This window comes from Trichomycterus rosablanca, chromosome 2 (genome assembly GCF_030014385.1).
Source record: "Trichomycterus rosablanca isolate fTriRos1 chromosome 2, fTriRos1.hap1, whole genome shotgun sequence".
Classification (NCBI taxonomy): domain Eukaryota; kingdom Metazoa; phylum Chordata; class Actinopteri; order Siluriformes; family Trichomycteridae; genus Trichomycterus; species Trichomycterus rosablanca.
In genome coordinates, this window is record NC_085989.1 from 43,327,699 (window position 1) to 43,353,085 (window position 25,387).

The 25,387-nt window shown below is 38.5% G+C and overlaps 1 protein-coding gene across 2 annotated transcripts in view; it reads right to left on the reverse strand.

Moving 5' to 3' along the window:
- arhgap27l (Rho GTPase activating protein 27, like) overlaps positions 1-13,432 on the reverse strand; it is an 83,344-nt gene extending 69,912 nt beyond the window's left edge. For both annotated transcript variants that reach the window (XM_063016059.1, XM_063016056.1), the window contains exon 1: positions 13,275-13,432. The gene's annotated coding sequence lies outside the window, so the exon portion shown is untranslated. The remainder of the gene's footprint in view (positions 1-13,274) is intronic.
- Positions 13,433-25,387: the final 11,955 nt, after the last annotated feature.

Consider the following 25,387-nt stretch of genomic DNA (forward strand, 5'->3'; position numbering starts at 1 on the left):
GATGCTTGATTATTTAATGTGTAATTAAAGCCAGTACTTAATTTGCTAGCAAGTTGAGTTATATTTGAATAAAATCTTGTATCAAGTAGCATCAAGGTTTGATAGCATGTTAGTTAATATTTATAAGAATATTTCAGACAAGAAAAGAGCACGTAAGCAGTGCCGGCCAGCCAAGAGCTGGGAATTACACCAACCAGGCATAACATTATGACCACTGACAGGTGAATAACACTGATTATCTCTTCATCACGACACCTGTTAGTGGGTGGGATATATTAGGCAGCAAGTGAACATTTTATCCTTAAAGTGGATATGGGCAAATGGGCAAGTATAAGGATTTGAGCAAGTTTGACAAGGGCCAAACTGTGATGGCTAGACGACTGGGCCAGACTGGGTATCTCCAAAACTGCAGCTCTTGTGGGGTGTTCCCGGTCTGCAGTGGTCAGTATCTATCAAAAGTGGTCCAAGGAAGGAACAGTAGTAAACCGGCGACAGGGTCATGGGCGGCCAAGGCTCATTGATGCACGTGGGGAGCAAGGGCTGGCCTGTGTGGTCCGATCCAACACACGAGTTAATGCTGGTTCTGATATAAAGGTGTCAGAATACACAGTGCATCACAGTTGCAGGGCTGTTTTGGCAGCAAAAGGGGGACCAACACAATATTAGGAAAGAGGTCATAATGTTATGCCTCATTAATTTAAAGAAATGAACTCTTAATGAGCACAATCAGTTGTCTGCGCCCCATATTGGCATTGCAGTTGGGCATGATACTGTAATCTGTGCCCCCTGCTAAGCTATATTTATTTATGTATTTGTTATTACGATTTTAACGTCATGTTTTACACTTTGGTTACATTCATGACAGAAACGGTAGTTACTCATTACACAAGGTTCATCAGTTCACAAGTTTAAGGTCATGGACGATTTTGTATCTCCAATTCACCTCACTTGCACGTCTTTGGACTGTGGGAGGAAAACCCACACAGACACGGGGAGAACATGCAAACTCCACACAGAAAGGACCCGGATCGCCCCTAACACTCTTTGCTAAAAAAACAAACAGAAAAAAAACACAGACCAGCATGTGACTGTGTGGTGACCAGCGTTTGTTTTATTTTGACCATGTATGACAATTGTTGGTTACTGACCAGCGTTTGCTGCATTTTAAACATGTTTTTATAACTAAATGTAGCACTGAGTGGCTCAAATCATTATTTCAATAATTTGTTATTACTGATGAGGGTGGGTGAGAGTAAAACCTAGTTGCAGTAGTAGATGGGACTAAGTCAGTGTAAATAGTAAACATTTCTATATGAGCACAAATATAATTAGCCTTTCATTCAGTTTGTCAGTATGTGATATAATATGCATAAGCTCTTAGCTTTAAACAATGCAAAAAATACCCTTGTACCCATGAACTTGTGGTCAGTGGAAAAGCCCTGTTTCTGTTTACTATGAATATATGAAAAGCAGTAAAATATGAGCAAAGGTGCCACAGGAAGTTCATTCGCCCCCAGTTGTCAGCCTGGAGCTCATTAAACGCATGTGCACACCTCTGCGTTTCCTTCAGCCAACCTTCACCATAAGCGCAGTACCAGGTTCCTCTAAAGTCTGTTATAAGCTGAGGGACATTAAACTGAAGCTCTGCTGCAGCCCCCAGTTCTCCAGGGAGCCTTTCCATAGCTTTTATCTTCTATCTCAGCACTAATCTATACAACAGACCCATGCACACCAACAGTGATGGAATAATCATGTTTCTAACTGCTTTAACAGATCAGAAGATGCACCCGGTTTTTCAAAACACTCGTGTATGAACTTTCCAGGTCTAGATTTTATATTTTACAATACTCAAAAAGGGCAGAGGTCAGGACAGATGTGATAAATACACAGAATGGCCAAAATCTTACTTGAGTACATATGCTGGTAGTTTAAAATACTTAAGCAAATAAAATGCTTACTTCTTAAGAGTAGGTATGTTTTCAGCAAAAATACACTATATGGACAAAAGTACTGGGACTAACAAGAAATTATATGCTTCTAACTTTGCAGCAACAGTTTAGAGAAGGTCCTTTCCTGTTCCAGCATGATTGTATCCCTAGGCACAAAGCAAGTTCTATAAAGACATGAAGAAAAGCTCGTTTAAAAAGAATCTGCAGTGACAGAGCCCTGATCTCATTCCCACTGAACAGCTTTGGAATAAACTGGAACATCAGTACACCGTCATACAATTGCTCTTTTTGGCACAAATCCCCACAGACATACTTTAAAATGTATTATTTTCCAACATACCAACATACATACACTTATTTTCAATAGCCACTTCACATTCTCAGGGTCAGTCCAAAAACATTGTGTGTAGGAAGGAATTTTTTCTGAACAAAGCACTAATCCATCACTGGGTAACACACACTCCTACTCCACATATCTGTGGACAGTTTGGAGTAACCAATGCACCTTTTGCATGATTTTGGGAGGAGACCCATGGAGACGACTGGACAGTGGTCTGGCAAGGAGATTCAAACCTGGGTTGGTTAGATAGATAAATAAATGGATGGATGGAAGGACGGATAGACAGACAGATAGACAGACAGTTACTTTATTTATCCCGAAGGAAATTATTGGGTTGCCACAACCTATGTTTCTGTGCGGGATCTAACACACAGTAGGCCAAGGTCAAGTGGTCTTTTTCACATCTGATAACTTTATAGCATACAACATAAAACAAAGAGCATGGCTTGATTTAAGCTTTTAAATTTACTTTATTTAAAATAAAATACTGTAAATGAAGCACAGAACAGATTTTACATTTTACCGACGTTTTTGTTTATTGTTAAATGTTGTTTACCTCTAACCTCTTTACTGTAATTAATAATTACAATACTTTATTTAATTTCTCTTGGGATAAATAAAGAATCTATCTATCAATCTCTAATAAATAGTACAACTTTCATGCTTGGCTGGTTTAGACAGGCAGCACTTGCCCCAAGCTTTTATAACAAGACAAAACCTTTAGCTTAGTCAAATTTAGCTTTGGGCCTTATTAAAGCTTTGAGTTGCAACACTTGAGGTTATAATTCTGAAGGATTAGTTAAAAGATTTAACAAACTTTATTTGTTGTAAAATAAAAGACAGTTTATTACAGTGGGGTCAAAAAGTATTTAGTCAGCCACTGATTGTGCAGGTTCTCCTACTTAGAAAGATGAGAGAGGTCTGTAATTTTCATCATAGGTACACTTCAACTATCAGAGGCAAAATGAGAAAAAAAAATCCAGGAAATCACATTGTAGGATTTTTAAAGAATTTATTTGTAAATTATGGTGGAAAATAAGTATTTGGTCAATAACAAACAAGCAAGATTTCTGGCTCTCACAGACCTGTAACTTCTTCTTTAAGAAGCTCTTCTGTCCTCCACTCGTTACCTGTATTAATGGCACCTGTTTGACCTCGTTATCTGTGTAAAAGACACCTGTCCACAGGCTCAAACAGTCAGAATCCAAACTCAACCATGGCCAAGACCAAAGAGCTGTCGAAGGACACCAGGAAGAAAATTGTAGACCTGCACCAGGCTGGGAAGAGTCAATCTACAATAGGCAAGCAGGTTGGTGTGAATAAATCAACTGTGGGAGCAATTGTAAGAAAATGGAAGACATACAAGACCATTGATAATCTCCCTTGGGGTCAAGATCTCATCCCGTGGGGTCAAAATGATCATGAGAACGGTGAGCAAAAATCCCAGAACTACACGGAGGGACCTGATGAATGACCTGCAGAAAGCTGGGACCAAAGTACAAAGGCTACCATCAGTAACACACTACGCCGAGAGGGACTCAAATCCTGCAGTGCCAGGTGTGTCCCCCTGCTTAAGCCAGTACATGTCCAGGCTCGTCTGAAGTTTGCCAGAGAGCATATGGATGATCCAGAAGAGGATTGGGAGAATATCATGTGGTCAGATGAAACCAAAATGGAACTTTTTGCTAAAAACTCAACTCGTCGTGTTTGGAGGAAGAAGAAGAACCCAAGAACACCATATCTACTGTGAAGCATGGGGGTGGAAACATCATGCTTTGGGGCTGTTTTTCTGCAAAGGGGACAGGACGACTGATCCGTGTTAAGGGAAGAATGAACGGGGCCATGTATCGTAAGATTTTAAGCCAAAACCTCCTTCCATCAGTGAGAGCATTGAAGATGGAACGTGGCTGGGTCTTCCAGCATGACAATGATCCCAAACACACCGCTCGGGCAACGAAGGAGTGGCTCCGTAAAAAGCATTTCAAGGTCCTGGAGTGGCCTAGCCAGTCTCCAGACCTCAACCCCATAGAAAATTTGTGGAGTCCGTGTTGCCCAGCGACAGCCCCAAAACATCACTGCTCTAGAGGAGATCTGCATGGAGGAATGGGCCAAAATACCAGCTACAGTGTGTGCAAACCTGGTGAAGACTTACAGGAAACGTTTGACCTCTGTCATTGCCAACAAAGGTTATGTTACAAAGTATTGAGTTGAACTTTTGTTATTGACCAAATACTTATTTTCCACCATAATTTACAAATAAATTCTTTAAAAATCCTACAATGTGATTTCCTGGATTTTTTTTTCTCATTTTGTCTCTCATAGTTGAAGTGTACCTATGATGAAAATTACAGACCTCTCTCATTAGCAGAAGCTTTCATCCAAAGCTTCCAGTACTGTGGCAGTATACAGTCTAAGCAATTGAGGGTTAAGGGCCTTGCACAGAATACATCTCAGAAATGTTTAGAGAATATAAACCCAGTAGATCTCTTAGATCGATGGACTCAGGTCAGCTAGTTGAGCCCAGAGTCCAAACTAAACACGGTGAAGCAGCATTTAGCTGTTGGGCTGCATATAACTGCAACAGACTGCCAGGAGATATTAGATGTTCCTCAAATGTAGAAATCTTTTAATCCAGGTTAAAAACTTTTCTTTTTTCTTGTGCCTATGATTGAGCTCGAAATTTTTGCTATTAGCCTCATTTTACCATATTTCTTTTAGTTTTTCATGCTCTTAATAATTTTTTATAGAGTAGTGTATGAGTGTTGCTTGTTTTAATTTTATATTCTCTAAACTGTAGGGTATATTTTACAATATTTTCTTTTAATTTTTCATGTTCTTAATTTTTATCTCTCTTGTTTGAATTTCATGTTCTTAATTGTAACTAAATGTTTGCAAGAAGTCTTTCTGAGGTTCTAGATCTCAGGAATGTTTTACTGCTTTTAATTTTTCCTTATGTAAAGCACTTTGAATTGCCACAGTGTATGAAAGGTGCTATACAAATAAACTTGCCTTGCCTTGCCTTGCCCAGAGGCCCAACAGTGGCAACCTGGCAGTAGTAGGGTTTGAGCCAGCAACCTTTGGATTACTAGTCCAGTACCTTAACCACTAGGCCACAACAGTCCTATTCTAAATTGGTAATAGTTATATTTGTGTTAAACAACTGCCAACATAAAGGTTGAACGTTTGCTATTTAAGCTTAGCCTTAATTAGTGCTTGTGCAAGCTGAATCAGTTTCTGTGCAAAGAGTTGAGTCACCTAGGCTTGACTCTTAGTACTTAGGGCTTGTATACAGGAAAGTGATTCTTTTTGGGACATTTATTTTATATTAATAATAATAATAATAATAATCTTTATTTATATATAGCACCTTTCATACAATGATAGTTTAATGTGAAATTCAAGTAAAAGAATAAAAAGAAAGATTTACTATAGCAGACGGATTCCATGAAGATGAACTTCTTATAGATGGGGCTGGTTTCACATGCTCCTAAGCCTATTTAAAAAGTACACTATAGGGCCACCACTATTGTGGACACCAATCAGAAGATGCATTGGAAAAGGGTATGTAAACTTTATCCTAACTTAAAATTAATTTATATTTTAAATCAAACAAATCATCATACTGTAAAAGTACAAATGTTTAACTTCAGATCGAAACATGTAACATCTAAATGTAAAATAAATACAAACCAGGAAGAAAGTGCATAACGAGTTGCTAGTTTGTCAATGGAACAAAAGAGTTTCATAAAGAGTCATGGAGAAAATGACATGGGTGTGTAATGAAAAGAGAAAACAACCATGATTAAATTTTTTTGAGGACTAGATTCCACAGTAAGACCATGAGATCACTCAAAATAGGCACATCTGATTTATTCTGTGGCTTCACCCTGGAAAATACCAAGCTTTTAGAGAGGTGAACAAGTTGCTGGTTAGAGTAATACAGTAGGTGGTGACAAATAAATGCGTGACTCGTTAAGGAATCGTAATACTGGTCTTTCAGTTATTTAAATGGTGTCTAATTTTGGAATAAAAAAAGTTCCGGTTGACACCTACTGTCAAAACTTCACCTTTGGCAGCCTTTGAAGAAGATATACAGTTCTTTATTTGTCATATACATATACAGGTGTACAGTACAATGAAATTCTTTCTTCACATATCCCAGCTTGTTTGGAAGCTGGGGTCAGAGCGCAGGGTCAGCCACCTTACGGCACCCCTGAAGCAGACAGGGTTAAGGGCCTTGCTCAAGGACCCAAAAGTGGATGCTTAGCAGAGCCGGGATTTGAACCGCCAATCTTCCGGTTGATAGCCCAAAGCTCTACCCGCTAGGCTACCACTGTCCCATCAATCACTTTGTGAGGTAATGGTTTCTGCAATGATTCTTTTTCTGTACCTACAATATTAAAACAAATAGGGCAGTTGTAGCCTAGTGGTTAAGTTACTGGACTAGTAATGAGAAGGTTGCTGGTTCAAGCCCCATCTCTGCCAGGTTGCAACTGTTGGGCCCTTGAGCAAGGCCCTTAACCCTCAATTGCTTAGATTGTATACTGTCACAGTACTGTTAGTCGCTTTGGATAAAGGCGTCTGCTAAATGCCAAAAGTGTAAAACACTCCTCAAACAGTCTTTTGCAAACTGAGTGGACAAGTGTCATTGTTCACTTTCAAGTGAGATTTATGTTGCCAATGGCTTGAATAATACCCTTCTCACTTTCTTTTTGTCATCTTTACTCTAAGCAGAATATTATTTTATCCAACAGACAAAAAAACAAAAATAGCCACCAGTCTCAATCCCACAACCTGTTCCAACAAGTCTTTGAAGATGCAAATATGCAAGGCACCACCCCTGAGCTCAGCAAAAAAAAAGCTCACTGAAATCTGTTTTTATCTCCAGAGGAAGGTAATCGAGTGTAAAAGACGGCCCAACCATGAAACAAGAGGGGTGAGAAATGAATTAAGTAGAACAGCAGCCCTGAAACCTACCACAGTAAAATGTGTCACCAGAAAAGGAGTGGCAAACAAGATCTGCATCTATCACTTAGAGTAACCAACAAACAATGAAACAATATTGTGTCTCAATACACATGGTTGTGTCGGTATTTGTTTGTGTCCCACGCAAAATTCAATAGAGACAAAACCTGTCGGACAACTCGCGGAACCTGCAGGTGATTCTCCCCGCTGGGGTTGAGCAGCCAGGCAGGAATGTCAGCCATGCCTTCCCTGGCTATGATTCATCAAGTCAGAGCAGGCTGAGTAAAAGAGTACAAACTAAAAATTAAGAGTCTGTGTGTGCCGCAGGCGGAGGTGGTGGAGGGGAGCGAGGGAACACCCTCCAACAGAAAAGAGCCACAGTTGGAGAACAATTGGAGGAGGCTGTTTCCATTAAGCTGCAGTTTAAACACGGAAATCTCTTCTTTTCCTCTCAGTGACCTTGCCATGCTGTGTATGCAGGATGTCCACTCTGGAAGGGAAAAAATGGGACTCCAAGCTTTAGCTTAGCTTAGAAAATCAGAGCTGCATTGGCATGACATACGACTTCCAAGTTCAACCCTGGCCAAGGCTGCAGCCTGTTTGTATGGTTACAAGCAGCTTAGTGAAGCAGTAAGTGAGCCTTGACACTGAACATTGAACTGGTTCCTGTTAGATTAAAGGCTCAGTGTTTCTAGAACAAAAGTTTTATACAAATCCTTTTTAGAAAGATTTTAAGATTGTATACTGTTTTCTCTCAATTTAGTCACACAGTTTTTACCCAGTGATTGTTCACTATTTCTAAACAGCTACTATTTTGACCTGCAGACTTTAGACTACAGTGCACTGAAAATGCTTATTTAGCTTAATCTATGGATTTTTAAAAGGAGTATTATTCTAGGTTTGCTAAAAGTGCTAAAAAGAAATCGGATATCTCAACACAACAGTGTTCAAACTGTAAGAGTCAGTATTAAACTATTTGTATAAGTGTACTGGTCTTGGACATTAGTTTTTCCAAACTAGTCACCACTTCCAGGCACCTTTCACAAGATCAGTAGAAAACAACCCCAGGACCGCTCAGGTGGCGCAGCGGTAAAAACACACGCTGGAACCAGAGCTGGGATCTCAAATACATCGTATCGAATCTCAGCTCTGCCTGCCGGCTAAGGCTGAGTGGCCACATGAACATCGATTGGCCTGTTGTTCAGATATGGCAGGGACTAAACCAGATGGGGTCTCTCTCCCATGACTGGTGCAATTATGACCTCTGCTAATTGATGGCGCCTGCACAGAGATGAGAAAAGAGTGCTCTCAGAGTTTGTCTCTCCGTACACAACGCTGAGCTGCACTGCACTCGTCAAAGTGTAGGTGATAAGATGCATACGGCATGCTGCCCACGTGTCGGAGGGGGCATGGGTTAGCTTCGTTCTCCTCAATCAGAGCAGGGATCGGCATTGGTGGAGAGGAAGCATGATGCAATCGGGCAATTGGATGCGCTAAAAGGGAGAAAAAGGGGAGAAAATGCATAAAGAAAAATATATATATAAAAAAACACCCCCAGGAGACAAATGTATACATAGCACAAGTAAATTCAGCTGTTCCTTTGACATCTAATCAAAGCAATGATTATATGTGTGGAAGATGACTAGACTAAAAGTCCATACAGCACCCAAGATCATTATTTCAATGGTGTGATCATTAAACTTTGTGGGATGGCCTCTGATTTCTTTGTTAATAAGAAAACTTCTCTCTGCTCTTAAAAATGGGGCTAGTTTGACTGCACCGGCATTTGAGAAAAAAGTCAACTATAGGGCAAAATGTGTGTGAGACATGTGTGAGACACTGTCCACAGTCAAGCTTTACATTGCTTTACATGGATTAAAAGTTGCAGTACAAAAAAAGAAGCCCCTTCTCCAGAATTTGCATTTACAAGGGACACTCTGGATGGTATTCATTACTCTGGTATGCTCTATAATAATCATTAATAACCCAGATTTCAAAACATGTGCAAGTTCACTATGATTTCTCTTAAATGCAGTCTGTAGCCATGATATTTTACAGTAATAAATCATTAAAATAAAATTGTATTTGTTTCTGACCAGCATGACCTAGTACTTTAACTGGTATAGCATATCTAAGGAAGATTACATTACTGTATCAAATTAATTAATGGTAGTCATTAATAATTAGGCCATGCATGGACAGGATGCAGGTGTATATATTGTGAATTCAAAATGTTTTAAGACGGCTTGTCCTCTTGTGCAGTTTTTTTTTTGTTTCGTAAATTTAAATGAAAGGAATTTATACCCTTAATTCCTAATCAGCAAAAATTATGAACTGAAAACATGTATTTAATTTTTTTAAGTCATTAAAATAAAATAAAACTTAAATCTGTTATTCATAAAGAAATGTTTTGTTTGTTTATTAGGATTTTAACATCATGTTTTACACTTTGGTTACATTCATGACAGAAACAATAGTTACTCATTACACAAGGTTCATCACTTTACACAAGGTTATATCAAACACAGTCATGGACAATTTTGTATCTCCAATTCACCTCACTTGCATGTCTTTGGACTATGGGAGGAAACCGGAGCACCCAGAGTAAACCCACGCAGACACGGGGAGAACATGCAAACTCCACACAGAAAGGACCCGGACCGGCCCACCTGGGGATCGAACCCAGGACCTTCTTGCTGTGAGGCGACAGTGCCACCCACTTAGCCACCGTGCCGCCCTCATAAAGATATGTAGACCTGTTGTTGTGCAGCCTGTTTGCTTTAATATCCTTGAGACATGTCTAATTTGCTATGTATGATTTACTATGGCACACACCTAGGCCTGCAATGGCCCACAATTGTGACACCAAAATGCAAAAAAAGTCAAAAGTATTTTTGAATATGTTTCTACAAGCTTTGCACACCTGGATTTCGGCAGTTTTTCCCATTCCACATTCTAGAGGGCCCTGACAGTTTCCCTCGGACAGTAAAATTAATTAAATGGGAAGAACGTACTGTCTTAACTATGAGCACAACGAAAACAACCCAACAAGTAGCAAAAAAAAATCAAACTAAATGTAAAAATGTGAATGTAAATGTACATGAGCATGTACAATGAAACACAAAATTGTTCTCTTTTAGCTGTTTTACAAAGCTGTTTGGTCTATTGTTTAAACTGCTATACAAGTAAAACCCAACTAAATTGTAAAACAAGGATCTACAGACATGCAACAGACGTTAAAATTTCCTAAATAAATTGAAAATATCCCTTAGGCCCTGAACCCTAAAGATAAAACTAACTTTTTAACTTCTTGTTAGACTGGAGACCAGCAAATCACCCAAGTGCTTTTATTTTTTCGCAAATGTCAGGGGAGCATGAATATTCTCTTGGTCTCTCTAGACGCCTTTGTATTGTGGAGTCGTCAAAACTGACCTACGCCGAGACTTCTGATGTCTGTAGTTCTTTAGATGTAGATATTTTTTTAAGTGCTTTCGTGACTTACTAAATAAATTGTTGCTGAGCAGACAGGCCATATTTGCAGTATACAAATAAAAGGGATTAAAATTAAACTAAATTGGTAACCATAATAGCTTGGATTAAAAGCGTACTGCAAATACATTATAGATACCTACTGTTAGTAACAAGAACCCAATATTGGTCCCTGTTGATCAACTATAACCCAATCACCTATAATATCTGGCTCTATCTTTTTTCTAGCTTTTCATTCTAGCTGTTTGCCCTTGTTTTTTATAAATGTTATACTTTACTTTCCTGCATGCTTTATATCAAAATTATACTCTGTAATGTCATGTCACCCAGAAGATATTATTTTCTCTTATCTGCCTGGCTCCTCTTAAGGTGTTTTCCTTGTTTTATTCGGGTCTTTAGTTTGCTTGGTACGGATTTCTGTAAAGCTGCTTTGAAATAATATTTACTATCAACATAGCACTACAGATAAAGTGTACTTAATCTGTTTTGGCTGTATGCTTTCACAAAGTAAAATAACATTATGAAACTTTGTATACTACCAAATTAATAATCTTAATTGGCTTCATGAATATTTTTGAGAAAGTGACAAAAAAGACTGAGTTTTATGGATTGTTTAAAGCAGTGTCAATAAAAATAGTTGTAAAAGAAGTCCTAAAACCGCCATGACGTGCATGCTTCTCATTCATGTGTATGAGGAACATAATTGTAAAGAAGCTTTATTATGCCATAACTGTGCCCACTGACATTATTTAAAGCTACATTTATATTTCTGGTACCTTAAGGAATAGAATATACCTATACAGTACCATTTATTTGAAAAATATGATTGACTGTACATGCATGTTCAGGTTTTATTAGCTCAAATGTTAAAGAAGTTTCATTAATCTTAACAATGATTTCTGCACATGCTGGGGTCCTGATTGCATGAATATAGCAGCCTGAAGGACTATATGGCAAATACAGACAGAGTGAGTGGAATGTGTTTTGCTTTTACAGGCCTGTGGTGTTTCATCCTTGGTCCACACCCACCATGATTCCACAAACTCAGGAATGCGATGCAAGCAATCACAGGCAAAGTTTCAACCCACGTACCGCCACATTTCATGGAGAGCACACCAAAACATACTGCAAATCAATCCCAGTGAACTACTAACATCAAAACTATACCAGCGGCCGCACCAAACAAGACCAAGAGGAATGTTTTATTTCATGTACAATTACAAATGGCATGGTAGTATTGGGTTTTACAATGATTTCTGCAACTATGATTCTTTATCTGTGAACAACTGATTGAAACCCATACCCCCAAAAATCTTTCTAAAATTCAGTATATTACTTATTTATTTATAGCGCAAGAGTACCAGTAAACCCTCTGATTAAAAAAGTTTTCTAACTTTTCTAAGGTTTACATTTCCATCTAGGAGTTTGTTTGGAACTAACCATCTTTTTTTACTGCACTCCTAATTCAAATACCAGTGTAAGATCATGTTGTATCATTATATTTATATCGTATCAAATCTGAAAATTCCACCCTGATATTTGCACAGTTTGGGATTCATTTATCCATAGTGTTAAACAATATTCTTTGCATTGAGTGCACAGGTAATAAATCAGAACTATTGGTGTCTACTAGGTCAAATTTTGTTCCAGGGGGTGAGATTAAGCCCTCATAAATTTTGGGCACTTCAATAACTCCCACTTTTGCCAACTTATGGTATGGTAACACTGATTCAGAAGACAATGTGACAATTATATTAATTATATTCTTTTAACACTGACAAATCCCATCCCATAAAAATTTCACTTGCAGTTTATAAGACGGACTTTGGGTTTTAAACAACATTTCATTTTGTTTTACAAGTAGATGAGACCAATTCTTCAAAGTCTTTACAAATATTTAAGGTCAGGTTAGAGTTAGTGTGTGTTGGATATCTGCTCCAACCTGTCATGTGAAGCTCCAGAGTTCAAACATCTAAAAATGTTGGTTTTTTTAAAGAATTAAAACACCAGTGCTGGAGGAAAGACACTCATTAGCTTATAAACTTTTTAAAGGAGAAAAGAGGAACTTTACCTTTACTATATTTTCTTTTAGTTTTCATGTTCTTAATTGCTTATCTCTCTTGTTTTAATTTCATATTCCCTAAATTGTAGGGTATATTTTACTATATTTTCTTTTAGTTTTTCATGTTCTTAATTTTTGATCTCTCTTGTTTGAATTTCATGTTCTCTTAATTGTAACTAGGTTCTAGATCTCAGGAATGTTTTAATGCTTTTAATTAATTTTTTTTTCCTTATGTAAAGCACTTTGAATTGCCAATGTGTATGAAAGGTGCCATACAAATAAACTTGCCTTGCGTTTAGTGTTTATCTCATGTCAAATAGTTGTGTAGACTAATCTTTAAAAAACAAAACTTCTCTCAGGGATACAAAGCAGCTGGAGGTAGAAATAAATAACACAAGCTGACAGTACAGAAACAGAAAAGTGAGGTCAGGAGCAGATTAAACAATAAGAAGTAGTAATACAAGTTTACCTGGTGAAAGAGGAGTGCAGCACCATTCTAACCATACATTTTCACTATTCGGTTTTCAGCAACTCCAGCTTGTACCCACAGGTATCTGTATTCCTTTTATGTTTTTCTGTTAAAGTCCTTTTGCTGTAGATGTTTTCTCCCTGTCCCTTTTGTTTTTCTGTGATCTGGTCCACAGCTACGTTTGTCCACCTGAGGTTTAAAGTTCCTGCCCTGCTACTCCCGGTACTGAGTCACTGGTGAGAGATTGTGCAGGAGTACATGTGTGCGCGTGCGCGCTCATGTGGAGGTGTGTGTGCGTGCGTGTGCATGCACTAGAACTTTGTGCCGGTTTCAGCTTGCCTGCCTCCTCTGTCTGCACTCATTTCCTGTTCCAGAACACAAAACATACATCACAGCTTCAGAGAGAGAGACAGGAAGAGAAAGAAAAAGAAACAGGGGCCACACAAGATTGAGCGATAGTGAAAAACCTTCTCCTGTATTTAATTGTGCGTTTAATTGTGCTTTAGGGTGGCTGCTTATACCAAGTGTATTCATTTTGCAATTAATGTTGAGGTCAAAAGTTTACATGCAGTCGCAATGGACACATTTTACAACTTTTAACTTCTTGCTGGGTGGCACGGTGGGTGTCGCCTCACAGCAAGAAGGTCCTGGGTTCGATCCCCAGGTGGGGCGGTCCTGGTCCTTTCTGTGTGGAGTTTGCATGTTCTCCCTGTGTCTGCGTGGGTTTCCTCCGGGAGATCCGGTGTCCTCCCACAGTCCTAAGACGTGCAAGTAAAGTGAATTGGAGATACTAAATTGTCCATGACTGTGTTTGACATTAAACTTGTGAGCTGATGAATCTTGTGTAATATGTAACTACAGTTTCTGTCATGAATGTTACCAAAGTGTGCAAAAGACATTCAAATCATAATAAATACATTTTAACTTCTTGTTAGACTGGAGACCTGTTTTTTATTTCTGTAAACTGAATGTCAGAGGAGCACTGATACTCTCTTGGTTTCTCTACAGGATCTTATTTTTCCTACACGCCTTTGTATTGTGGAGTCGTCAAAACTGACCTACGGTGAGACTTCTGATGCCGTGCCAACAATGCTTCTCCTGCCGGATGTGATGGAAACCTGGCGTGTTTGCACCAAGAATGTCAACTCACAACAGACTTTATTATAGACTGGACTGAATAATAACTCTATCTACCCAAGAAGGATGGGCCCTGCTGAGTCTGGTTCTTCTCAAGGTTTCTTCCTGTAATTTTAGGGGAGTTTTTCCTTGCCACTGTCGCCCTCGGCTTGCTCAACAGGGGTTTTTGTATCTGTTGGTCCTGGATTTTGTAAAGTTGCTTTAAACAATGTCTATTGTAAAAAGCACTATATAAATAAAATTGACTTGACTTGATGTCTGTAGTTCTTTAGATGTTCTTTTAAGTGCTTTTGTGACTTCATGAATGAATTATTGTTGAGCAGACAGGCCACTCATGGCACTCATCTCTGTTTTAATTGCAATATACAAATAAATGGAATAAATTGAACTGAATCAGTAAACATAGTGGCTTGGACTATATAAGCATGCTGCAAATGAATTATAGCTACATACTGTAAAAAAAAGTTACAAGAACCTAATATTGGTGCCTGTTGATGAACTATAACCCAATCACATCTGGCTCTATGTATTTTCTAGCTTTTCATTCTAGCTGTTTGCCTTTGCTTTTTATAAATGTTTATAAATGTTATACTTTCCTGCATGCTTCATATCAAAATTATACTCTCTAATGTCATGTCACCCAGAATATATTAGTTTTCTCTTATCTGCCTGGCTCCTTTTAAGGTGTTTTCCTTGTTTCATGCTGGTCCTTGGCTTGCTTAGTACGAATCGAGATCCAAATTTCTGTACAGCTGCTTTGAAATAATATTTACTATCAACATTGCTGCATAGATAAAGTGTAATTAACCCCCCAAAAAAGGGGAAAAGAGTCAAAAGTTACATACACTTGTAAAATATTTAGACCTCTTGACTGTAGTATTAATTTAAAAGTATGTAGTAGCCCAATTAGCAGCCGTTACAGTTGCAAGTTTTTTTTAAATATGTAGCAAGAGTATTTATTTTGCAATTAATGTTGAGGTCAAAAATTTACATGCAGTTGCAATGGACACATTTTCCACCATGGGCTTAAAGCGACTGTTCAAAATCATCACCCTAAAGCTCCACTGGTTTGCTGCTGATCACATAGACAATGAAAAAGCCTGGTATTATCTGTGTTCATGGCAATTTGATGCTTGCTTGACTGTGTTCCAGCACATTTTAATTTATGGCAGGTCTAATTTTGTGGTTCTTGGATTACAGTTTGACCATGTCTATGACCATGTCTAAATACCACTCTTTGTATACTTTTGTACTCATGGACAATTGTTTATACAGGAGAGTCTGGGACCTAAATGGTTTCAAAAAGCTATGAATCTATTTATTCATCTATTTATTCATTCATTGATTGTTTTACCACCGCTTTATCCTATTCAGGGTCACGGTGGGTAAAAGGTAGGAAACACTGTGGGAGGAAACCTAAGCACCGGGAGAAAACCCATGCAGACACGGGGAGAGCATGCAAATTTTACACAGAAAGGACCTGGACCACTCCACCTGAGAATCAAACCCAGGACCTTTTTGCTGTGAGGCAACAGTGCTACCCACCAGGCCACCATGCTGGCCAAGTAATTTGTACATAGCTGTCTATATTTACACATTGTAGTGCTTGAGGCTAAGTTAACTGGTATGGTAAAACTAGAATATATATGGGCACAAAGAAGTTACCAGCTGTAATCAGTCAATATCAATTGCTTATAAATTAGGAAGCCAGGCCACAAAGCTAAATTACATTAAAGAATGTTCTACACCACCAAATTAATATTTATATATTAATAAGTTACTGTACGTTTTTTATATTAAAAGCAGTAAACTCTTTTGATTGGCTATGTCTAAAAGAACATATTTGAACAGAGAGGTGTGTGTTTAAAGCATTTAGACACAGAAACACAACAGTCCAAGCCCAAGAATGTCCCACAGAAGTACTTATATTTAAACCTTTAAATGCAATTATTTCTTTAAGTGACTATTTTAGAAATGTTTGTTAACAAAGTGGCCTCAAATACTAAAATTGGTGCTGAGCAACACTTACTTTTGCCAGTATATCATTACTCATAATGAGAAATCCAGCCATGTTAGAGGGAATGCCATGATCACATGTTTTTAATGGCAATTGTGATGCATTAGCTTTTGTCAAAACATGTGACTGTTGTCAAACATGGATTAAAGGTACATGTGGTATATTCGTTTTATTGGTTATAAAGAGCTTACTTTAGGTTATAAAGCGGTATTAAGACGTTTCCTCATCTTGGGAGAGTCATTTCCATATTCTCGCATAATGTTTGGTATCCCAGCGCTTGTTTTGCAGCTAATTGTGTGTATGTTTTTTACATCCTACCAATACATCTAGCAATGTGACAACTGTACCTGCTTGCAGTTGTCAACAGTAAAGACAGAGGTGTAGATAAAGCCTCGTTTTTTGTGCCAAAGTTCACACACACATTTTGATCACATTGTTTTCACAACTGTGTTTGACCATGGTCACCTGATATTCCTTTAATAATCAGAACAATGGAATATTTGACCAGTGCATGTTTAAATTAGCATTTAACTAGAGTCCAGGAGATAACTGAGTAAAAGCAGAGTACTGAGAGGCCCTAAATGTATGGCCTATGCTAATGTGTGGGTGTTATCTTTGCTAGTGCATGAAAAATATATTCTAGAATTATGTTGTCATGTTGAAGCACACACATCCAAGTCCTGCCTTTCGACCAGCCCCTTGCTTCTTTCAGCTAATAGCTATAAACATCCTGCTGCTGTCAAGACTTATAGCTTTATACAATTACTATAGCTCATATGGTGTGCACAGTGTGTTAGTTCCCTTAGGTATTATAGGACAAATGTTGTGTGAACAGTTATCGCCCCAACATAACTGTTCACACAACCATTCTACTTCTGTATTCATCCATTCTACTTCTGTAAGTCGCTCTGGATAAGAGCGTCTGCTAGATGCCAAAAATGTAAATGTAAATGTAATGTAAATGAACAAGCCACCCAAAGCCATGCACCTTTAAATTTTCCTTTACTGTAACCTGTAAACAGCTATTCTCCTACCACATCATAACTGCCAGATTGTGAATTTCAAGAAGCATGAACACCACAGAACAAAATTTCACTGCTTCAGAGTCCACTGGCAGTGTGCTTTACACAACTGTAATTAATGTTTATTCATTTAATAGCATTTTAATGTCATGTTTTACACTGTGGTTACATTCATGACAGAAGAGAACATGCAAACTCCACTCAGAAAGGACCCAGACCGGCCCACCTGTGGATCAAACCCAGGACCTTCTTGCTGTGAGGCAATAGTGCAACCCACTGAGCCACCGTGCCGCCCCTGTAGTCAATGCTGATCTCCATGAACATGACCATATAATGTGTTACTTGGGTGCTGGACCATTTTAAGCACAGCATAGCACAGCTTAGCATGTTAATTATTAACAGAGACCGGTGTAATAGCCAGTTTTATTACAGCTTTTGATGTTGTAAAGGGAGCACACCCATCAGCCACGGAACTAAAATCTATCACATTTACTAACTGACCCCATGTGTGGTTTCTAAAAATAAGCTCTGAATCACAGCTCTGGTGGCTTTTCTTCTCCCTGCAGCTGGCAAAACTTTACAAAAACTGCCCCACTGTCGTCCAATGGCAGTTTTTCTTGACCACAGACAGAGGGGCACGCTTTCACCACTAAGTCTGTAGGAATACAAACCCCACCTCAGCTGCAAAACTTATGAGGTGTGTTGACCAAGCAAAGTGAATGAAAACACAGTAAATGAAAACACATGGACTCTGCACTCTGTGGTTAATTATTCTTTGGCATTTACACAAAGCGTTTTGACAAAGAGGAAAAGAGGAATTAACAGTTTTTTAAAGAATAACACTGGAAAATTACCTTGCTGATTCAGTATGCCAGTAAAAGTGACGGTGTTAGAAACACTGCAGTTCAATCTGCATGTATTTAACCACTTTAGTTTTGTTATACTTTCAGTGCTTTAGTATATCTACAGTATACACCAATCAGCCATAACATTAAAACCACCTCCTTGTTTCTACACACACTGTCCATGTTATGCTATCTGTTTTTCTGCATGCTTTGTTAACCCCCTTTCATGCTGTTCTTCAATGGACAGGACTCTCCCAGGACCACTACAGAGCAGGTATTATTTGGGTGGTGGATCATTCTCAGCACTGCAGTAACAGTGACATGGTGGTGGTGTGTTAGTGTGTGTTGTGCTGGTATGAGTGGATAAGACACAGCAGCGCTGATGGAGTTTTTAAACACCTCACTGTCACTGCTGGACTGAGAATAGTCCACCAACCAAAAATATCCAGCCAACAGCGCCCTGTAGGCAGCATCCTGTGACCACTGATGAAGGTCTAGAACCAACTCAAACAGCATTTAGTCCATGTGGGTTTCCTTTGGGTGCTCCACTTTCCTCCGACAAGTAAAAAGGCAAAGTCTAAAGTCAGGCCACTTGGAATTACTACAAATTGCCTACAAATTGTGAGCGTGTGTGTGTACCCTGTGACGGACTGGCAGGGTGTTTCCTGCCTTTCAGCCAATGAATCAGACCCACGACAACCCTAACCAGGATAAAGCGGTGGTAAAACAATGAGTTAATGAGAGAATTAATGAATATTAATATTGTATAGAGTATTTTAAGTACAATATACAGTATAATCTTTATAAAACTTAACTGCTTTAGGCTTGTCAAACATTATTAATTGGAGATTATTTTATACATTTCAATAAACGTTGCTGACTAAAATGGTACCCTCCTCATGACTCATAAGGGTGATTCCATGGGTGTGAGATGTCGGTTGTCATAATTACATTGTTAATGTGGGAACTACAGCTGGAATATATGATGTTACACTTCATCTTATTATAGAACAGTGTCTAGAGACACTGAACAGTGTCTACCGATTACACCATAACACAGAGAGAACATTAAAGTCCTGTAAACTGTTACAAAACATGGTGCTGCCAATCCTAAACTGACTGAGCAGAACACGTTATATAATTGCTGTGGGAGCTAGTTAAGGATTCTCGATTGGGGGTTGGGGGTAAATTTATACATGACTCAGACTAAACATGAGTTATTAATGATAATTAGCTTTTTTTCAAACCTGACATGTAAATATAGTTTGACTTTTTATCGAACACCCAGCATAACAATATAACACAAACAACCTATTTTACCACAGTGATGAATATGAATAATTATTGTGTTTTAAAAGCAACATTAAAAAACTTTTTAACATTTCAATTGGCAGTTGTCTTTATTTCCCCAATGTCCATCTAAAGGATTTGCAATGTCAAAATAATCTATAAATGTACAAATGTATTTTTAGGGCAGTAGACTGGCTAGGCTCTACAAGCACCCCTTTTTCTTTTTTTAAACCATGAGTTATTTATGTGTTCAAATTTAATAACTTGGCTGACAAGATTAAACTCTTTTCAAAAACCCATATTGATTATATTAAGTATATTGATGGGTATAAATAACACAATTTAAATGGTACAGTAGATGAGTAAAAGATGTAGACGAGTAAAAGATCACTTCGCAGCTAAGAAGGCACCAATCCAATTCTGAAATTCAGCATCAGGGTGAATACAGGCCTAAAATGCTGGACTGAAGCCACTGAAGGAAAAGGTGTGTGTTTTGTTTTAATTTTCTGGATCCTCATATGGATAGAACCAAAATATAATTAGGATAGTTTATAGTATAACTAGCATATTATAGCATAGGGCAGTTGGTCACTGGTTCAAGCCCCACCACTGCCAGGTTGCCACTGTTGGGCAATTGATCAACGCCCTTAACTCTTGATTGCGTACACAATATACTGTCACAGTACTGTAAGTCGCTTTGGATAAAAGCGTCTGCTAAATGCCAAAAATGTAAATGTATAAACTGGAAGTGGGTGCGTATTACAGTATCATGCACACCTGCCATTCCTTCATGGGCCAGCAGGGGTCGGACTGACAGTGGCAGTTCCTTTAATCTGCATTATTTTTGACTGGGTCTACTAATGCCCGTGGTTTTGAAATGTGATATTGTCACCATTCTTTACACTTCAATGTAGCTGCCTGAAATGAAGGCGTAGTGTGTTTAACACCCAGCCCAGATTGGGAAAGAAGCTCAGACTGGCTTATAAAGACTTACACATAACATGCCTGGGCAAATACAGTTTTTCTCAGTCGCTTTGGTGCATTTCTCACATCACTATTAACATTTGCACAACAGTAAGTGCATTTCTCAAAACAATTAGTACAAACTGCAAAACCTAGTTGATAACCTGCAAAAGCGTGTCACTTGCTCAAAATGGAGAGTCAATGAAGTCAATGAAAGTGTCAGTGTCATCAAAATAAAAAGTCCTGACACCATTGTTTATGAACAAGATAGTCAAATGGCTTTGTCATGTTTTCATTATGACAGTTCACTCTGTAAGTGTTTTCCGATGCAAAAAAGTCAGATCATGGTGACACTACCTGAAAATGCTCAAGACAGCACTATACACTATTATACTATACACTATTATACTATACACTATTATACTATACACTATTAGCACACCCATCTGAAATCTACAGTTACAGTTTTTCTCGATTGTTTACACACAAATACTGGTACTTGAGACACAATGACCACAACATGTAACTCATGCGCCAACCCCCTGAACCAATTCTGCTAAACTACAAGCACAATTCCTGCTTTACACTCAAATTGCAGTTCTAAAACACACTTTTTTCAAAACACTACACACAATTATCTGCATTTGGCACAATTTTCATGAAGAAAATGTTTTCACAAGGAACACACTGTTATTCAAAACTCAATTAGTTTACAATTAGCAATCAGAGCTTTAGCATGAAAGGGCAACAGGTGGGCTCTTCTGTTTTGGAGCAATGGATGCCAACATTGGAAACAGAGGTAGAGCCAGAGGAGTGAGAGTAAGAGGAGGACAGGGAGGACGAGGAAGGCCAAGGACCATAATCTCTAATGAGATCCGAGCCACCTTGGTTGACCATGTGGTCAACCATGGTCTAACAATGGGGGAGACTGGGCAAAGAGTACTGCCAAATTTGAGCAGGTACACTGTAGCATCCATCATCCGAACTTTCCGAAATGAGAATAAGTAAGAAATCTACTCTCACTACAAAACTGCAGTACTGCATATCAATACAGTACTCAATGAGTACAGTAGTACAGTATTGCCTGTGGACTGTTCTGTAGGACTGTAAAAATAAAGTATGTTTCAAGTATTTGGGAATTGTATTCCTACTTTGTAGTCCTACACAGTATTTACAGTATTTTACTATTTTTATTGCAGAACGGATGCATTGGATGGAAACGTCTTCTGTCTCCTGAACAGGAAACTGAAATCATGAACATGGTCCTAGAAAATAACGCCATAACATTACGGCAAATACAAAGAAAAATAATAGAAAACAATAAGATATTTCAAAATATTGATAGGGTAAGCTTATCAACGCTGGACCGTGTCTTAGCAGAAATAATCTGAGGATGAAGCAGGTCTACAGGGTGCCATTTGAACGCAATTCAGAAAGAGTCAAAGAATTGCGATATAACTATGATATAACCACTCCATGTCTATTTCTGATATTGTCATGTGCGTTTCAGAGAGTCCTTGAGCTAGAGGTGGCTGCAGTGGAGCACCAGTTCATCTTCATTGATGAGGTTGGATTCAACCTCACAAAAAGACGAAGGAGGGGAAGGAATATCATCAACCAGCATGCCATTGTTGAAGTCCCTGGCCAGCGTGGAGGGAACATCACAATGGGTTGCAGCAATTACCCACCATGGCGTCATCCATCACCATGCAACCCTTGGCCACTAGAACACTGCCCATCTGATCACATTCCTGGACACCCTACACAACACACTCATTCCACCAGATCAGATAGACGGTCGAGAGCAGCTCAGGTACGTTGTCATTTGGGACAACGTAAGTTTCCACCATGCTGCTCTGGTTCGTAACTGGTTCACTGCCCACCCACGCTTTTCAGTTGTTTATCTCCCTCCATATTCTCCATTCCTCAATTTTTTCTGCCTGGAGATGGAAAGTGTATGACCTGAATTCACAAACGCGTATACCCCTTCTCCAAGCTATGGAAGACGCATGTGGAGATATAGCAGTTGATGCTGTTCATGGCTGGATTTGCCATGCTAGGCGATATTTCCCCCGCTGCTTGGCCAGGGAAAACATTGCTTGTGATGTGGATGAGGTGCTGTGGCCAGCCCGAAACAGAAGAGAGGATACAGCATAGTTTTTTGTTTTACTGTATACAGTAAATTCTTCTGTTGTTTTGTATGTAGACCACTGTATGTGCAACTTTGTGTTGGTTGGGATGAACACTGTGTACATTGTTTTTGTGGGAAAAATTAAATATATTTGTTACCGTGTATTTGTGTGTTCTGTGTATAAAAACAATATTCCAAAATATTTTACAACACACTTATGTATGTACTGTCTGTAGTAAGTGTAACACTGAACAAAAAAAGGCCTAAGTCATTATGATGAATGGAGAAGAAGTGTTTTCCATTCATCATAGTGTTTTACATTGAGCACATCAGTGTTCAACTGGTTCTTATAAATGTCTGTTCATATGATGGTTTGTGTGTGTCATTTGAAAACAAAATATCATTTTGAGAAGAGATAACATTGTTTTGAATGTAAAGTTTCATTTTGCAGGAGAACTGAGGGGTTTTGCCCATTGTGTGTGTGTTTTTTTATTTGTGTGTAGAGTTCTGAGAGTATGAGGCATGCTTTCAGAAAGTGTGTGTAAACAATCGAGAAAAACTGTAAGTTACACATTACTGTATTTAGTGAGGTAAATGAGTACAAGACACTCAATACGTATGTTTCACATTTTTACTACATATGCTCTTTGCAATTCTAATTTGTTCACAGCATTGTGCTAAAGCAAAGTGCAAACTTATTTACAACAAACATAAGAAACACCCTTTGGGTAGAGCTGTGCACAACTGTAAACAATATTGCAGTACATATTGGAACTGAATTGGAACATACAACATACTGATTTTGACAACTAGTTCAACAATTTTGTATGTAATGATTAAAGCAATGAAATGAGGACTATTAGTTTCATAGAGAATGACTATTCAGCATTCATAAGTATAGTTAATTTTGACTGACTGCAAATGTTAATGTTATAAAACAGCAGAGAATTTTATGGAAGCAATTGATGAATGTCCAAAAGCATTTGCAATTTGTTGGAAGGAATGAGAAACTGCTACTATGAAGTGCACAAACAGTTATGAGAATTTTAATTCTGATCAGAGAAATGCACCAAAGTAATTGAGAAAAACTGTAAAAAAAATGTTCAACACCTGAGTACAACAGACACCCTCTGCCTCTTATATTTGCTCTTTCTCCATTTTTTGTAAAGAAACAACCTCCTTCCTGTCCAATAAGAGCAGCTTTACAGCTTTTCCGCTGCTTTCGACTATCTCATTTCCTGGTCAAAGAGTCACACATCCTCATGCTAAACTCACTTAACAGCAAAGGCCAGTTGGTGTGTGTGTTTACTCTTGAAAGAGATTTTACTAGGATGCACTATAGACCTGTTCCACCTTGTACAGAGATTAAAGAACCTGTTTGGACTTCTTCAGAACATTTTACTTTTTAAATCCCATGTTGTTGGTGATTTGTTAACTTAAACAAATTAACAAAACATGTAACTTAAACAGAGGTGTCCACTACCTTGCACAAGACTAAATGCTTTCACAAAAATGATTCGGCCTGCAGTTTCTGTAATGCAATGACTTCATTGTATCCTTTCATCTTATAAGTGCTGCTGCTGCCCTCTATTGGTGACGCTGTTAAATACTTCAATTTAAAACGGCATTGTGGGTGCGTGAATATCCAAACGGTTTACAATTTTAAGATAAAGCACCAATCGTCAATAAAACCACAGATCTCGTATTCCCAAAGGTATTCAGACTTTTTACTCAAAACCTTGTAGAATCCCCATTGGCAGCTTATAGCTGGAAGTCTTATTGGATGAATCAGTACGTAAGTATTGCACAATTGGTTACACAATTACACAGTTTCAGAAACATCTGTCATTTGTCAGGTTTTATATAGAGTTGCCCAGGGAAATTCAGTGAATGTGCTGCACAGGGGACATAACAAATCAAAGGGTTTCTTTGTTTAAGATGAGCTTGGACTCCATTGTACTTTCCCGACATGTTACTTGCATTATCATATGACTGGCCCCTACCGTTGGATAAGTCTAGGCCCAGATTCTCCACCATAGCAACGACACACTCTGCCAAACTGTCCCCACTATGGTTTTCAATAGGCTCAAAAGCTAGAAAACGCTCAACTACATGTCCGTCATTATTAACAAACCTGAAAATAAAAGTAAGTTGGTCCACATGAGCACGGTCTGGAGTGGAGTCAACTATAACAGAGAAGTATTTTGATTCTTTGATCTCATTAACAATTGCCTGCTTTGTTCTCTGTCCCATCAAATGGATAAATTCTTCACACACTGTCGATGATAAGTAGGACACAGAACATTTTCCCTTACCTCCAAACCTTTGGAGGTGCTCAGCTAGGAATGGGTCAAGAGGTCTATGATGCCCAAAAAATTACCATTGTGGGCTGATCCTAATAGCTCATCATCTCCCCTGAAAGCAAGTCCCCTCTCCCCCAAAAACTGGATGACTGCAACAACTCTTTTCAAAACTTCCCGCCAGTATTGTCTTTCTGCATCAATTTGTTTGACAATATCAGAATCAATTGTTGCTGTGCCTCTGGAGCGATTATATAATGCTAGCATGCAAGCCCTATGCTCCACACTCCCCTCATGCTCACCAATCCGCTCTGAATGTTTCCAGTCAGAAAATCCATGAACAAAAGTATTGTGCTTACTGGAAAACAGTTTGCAAGCAAAATAATACACACAGCCAGTTGAAGGAGA